Source organism: Plectropomus leopardus, chromosome 16, assembly GCF_026936395.1.
Source record: "Plectropomus leopardus strain MGB_pleo_1.0 chromosome 16, ASM2693639v1, whole genome shotgun sequence".
NCBI lineage: Eukaryota > Metazoa > Chordata > Actinopteri > Perciformes > Serranidae > Plectropomus > Plectropomus leopardus.
The window spans coordinates 33,803,080-33,806,614 of record NC_142191.1 but is presented as its reverse complement, the minus strand read 5'-3'; the positions used below and the strand labels follow the sequence as shown (position 1 = coordinate 33,806,614).

At 39.7% G+C, this 3,535-nt stretch overlaps 1 pseudogene; it reads right to left on the bottom strand.

Moving 5' to 3' along the window:
- Positions 1-1,011: 1,011 nt before the first annotated feature.
- Positions 1,012-3,218, bottom strand: LOC148186989 (uncharacterized; annotated as a pseudogene).
- Positions 3,219-3,535: the final 317 nt, after the last annotated feature.

Below are 3,535 nucleotides of genomic sequence, written 5' to 3'. Positions count from 1 at the left end.
ATGAAGTCATTATGATTTGAGGCAGTTTGCCAAACTTACTGTATTTTGTCTGGAAAACTCCTAAGTTGATGCCTTTAATGAGTAAATATTCAGAAAGATTTTTAAACATTTGTTGGTGTGCACCATTGAGAAATCTTGAGTCTGTTATTTTTCTGTTAAGTCGAAGGTCCCAAGGTAGTTCAAAATCTCAAGACAGTTCAAGCCTAGAAGAAGTCATTAGTAACATTGAGCACCTGAAGCAAGCTGCTGAGAGCCTCCCTGACATCACCTCAACAATAAACCAGCTGTCTGAGCTTGTCAAGGCCAAAAGTGCAGCAGTAGCTGCTGCCTCTCTGCACCCTATTAAGGATGCCTTCACCTGTATGGTTTGTCGAGGTATGATTATGTAACAATACACAACAGAACACAATACAGCCTTCAGGTAATATTCTTATTTTTATTCAAAGTACCCATTCATATCTGTTTTCTGCATATGTTTTCTTTGTTTAAACCTTACAGCTGTGATGAAGGAGCCCATGTTTTCCACCTGCTGTGAGTCTCTGCTTGGATGCCGTACATGTGTGGAGCATTGGCTGTTAACTTCAGATCTCTGTCTGAAATGCAGACAAGATGGGTTTGCCTCCAAGCTCAACCAGGTCAAGGGTCTTTCTGCTGTCTTGTACACAGTGTCTGCAGCTTTCCATGAAGAGGAGTAACCTATTCTGGATCTGCACTAAATGTTAAATCACATCAGCTACCTCTAAGCTGTCCTCCATGTAAGTTTATAAAGGAATAGTTAAAAGCGATTCAGATGCTACAGTCTGTACAGTATATCTGATTTTGAGCACAACCTGGTTACATGAACAAAAAAGAACTTTGAGAACTGTGAGATTGTAAGTGCCATTTGTTTATTTTAAAATTTGTAGTGCACTTTTATGTACAGTTTAGTGTACTGTTTAACAGAGCGTTTACTGTGTGAAATAAATACTTTTCTAAAGAAAAAAAATTCACAATGCATTTCACTGTAACAGGTCACACACATCTTCTGGTGATTGCAATAAGACACTTAACTGCATCTTTGAAAGGGCCATAGTTATTGTGAACCACATTTTGGTGTAGTGACAGCAAGTCAAAGTGGGAATTAAACTCAGTTTCAGCCATTTGTTGAGCTTCTTGAGAGGTGAAAGGGACACATCCAAAATGGATTCTCTTTTCAAAGGCGGATCCCAACTCCTGCTGATACAGATCAGCTGCAACACCACCAACAGGCAGGAGATCCTCGGAAGTTTGGCAGGACACCCTTCTTTAGCCAGCTCATTTGGGATTCCCTTACCTGCAAGACAGGGCAATGAGTAGTGAGACTGAAGGAATTACAGTGATGGGTCAAAACTTGAATGGCAAAATTGTTTGAGCAATCATCAGCATTTTAGAAATTTGAGTTGTCAATACTGAATTTGAACGTAATTTTGTGTTATTTTATTCTTGTTCAGATGTTTCGAGGCCCATCTGTTTTTGAGAATACAGTTGAACTGCAAAACTCTTCTATATTCAAGAAAAAAAAAAAAAGCTCTTGTGTCAGTATTGGCAGAGATCCAAATTCTGGGATTGGATGGGAGCTGAAAACATAATTGGATGTCTAGCAGAATCATACCAGGGATGCTGTGTGCATTCCATGCTTCTACGACATTTGTGAGGCCAATCCTAGCCATCTGGCAGGTGAGGTTTGATACGCAATACTTTGATAAGTTGTCCTCCATATCCAGTTCTTCCTGGTCCAACAGCTGTACCAAAGCCGTCTTCAATGGGTAGTTGACTCATGCATTCACCTCAACCCACATTCTCTCTATCACATGGTTCTGTGTGGGTTTTAAGGACAGTGTCAGTCTGCATGCTCTCATTAGAAGTATGCATCAATTCCAAGACACCAGGACAGCTTGACACACTTACCCTTGTAGAAGGTGTCTGAATGTAGGGCTGCCTTTGAAGATTGTGTCTGTGCTCTGCCAGCATTTCCTGGATGAATAACATCAGGTAAAACTCTCTCCCACAGTCAACTCTGACCTGGTCCCATAGTCCATAGGAAAGCACAGCAGGTCTGAGAATAAACAAACAAAAAATATGACCTTTTATATCAAATTTACTCTCCTGTTGTTAGGGGAAGAAGGAAAAAAGAGAGGAAGGGAGGAAAGGAAAGAAGGATGAAATAAAGAAGGAAAGGGATGAAGGAAAGAGGGGGTATCAAAGGAGGAAGGAAAGAGAGAAGGAGGAGGGAATGAAAAGAAGGATAAAGGAGGAAGGTGAGAGGAAAGAAATGAAGCAAGAAGGAAAGAAGGAAAAAAGAAAGGATAGAAAGAAGAAGGCGGGAGGGAAGGGAGAAGGAGGTATGAAAGGAGGAAAAAGGGATGCAGGGGAAGGAGGATGGAGGAAGGAAAGAACAGTCAAAATAGATTGGGTCAATTTGACCCAAGAGGACAACAGGAGAGTTAAACAGTATTAACCCATAGATCCCTAAAGTGACCATTTCTAAAACAAAGGCACAAAAAAATATTTTTGTCAAAATTGAATGATAGCAATAGTTACACTATAGCAATAAAACACTAGTTAGATTATTTTACCTGTACACTTCTTCATAAATGATGATGTTGTTCTTTACTGGCATGGTGGAGTGACTGACAACCTTCTTACTGAAACCATCGATAGCCATAACACGGGTCACCCCAAACATAACAAGCTTTTCATTTTGATCGACATGCAGCTTGTGGCCCATATATTCAGCATTGTAGGCTACAGGGTTCAGATTTTTGGCACCCTAAAATATAAAAAATAAATACATTTTCAAAATCCTGTATTGGTAGAGTCCATGTTTGATTAAAATGCAGAAAAAGACAATACTAATTGATCTTACTCGCTGTCTTTCAGTGTGATAGGGTTGATGAACACTTCTCAAAATTTTGCCCACTCTGCCCTCTGAAGCTTTAACTCCTTTTGTGGAGAGATGTCCAGTCATCATTTTTCGGCCAAAAGATTTTCCAGTCTGTGGGGAGAGGAGAGAATATACTATATGTTCAATAAGTTGTGGTGCCCAACATGTGAACTCTATAGAATGCATAATACATAGAGTCACAAACTGCATGGAAAGATTGTGATGATTATGACAATTAAAACATTAGTGTCAGTCCTGTTGTGCTTTCCTTTGTAACGTTATGGACTATGGGAGCAGGTGAGAGTTTTATATTGCATTATTCATCCAAGAAAAGATGGCACAAAGTCAGTCTTCAAAAGCTAGCTTATTATCTACACCTAAACCCTTGAGCACAACCATGTGATAGCCTACGTGTTTCTATGCTTACCTGTGATCAAGTTTTTATAGGGGTATCATTCATTTATACACTTTAAAAAAAAAAAAAAACTGTGATCATGTACGGTGGATAATTTAAAAAAAACAGTCTTACCTCAGCAATACCTTGAGCGACTTCAACTGCAAGTTGGCTATCAGGACAAAAGTCCCTGACAAGCCCGTGCTCAGCGCACCACCTCCACACATTCCTCTCTGAAA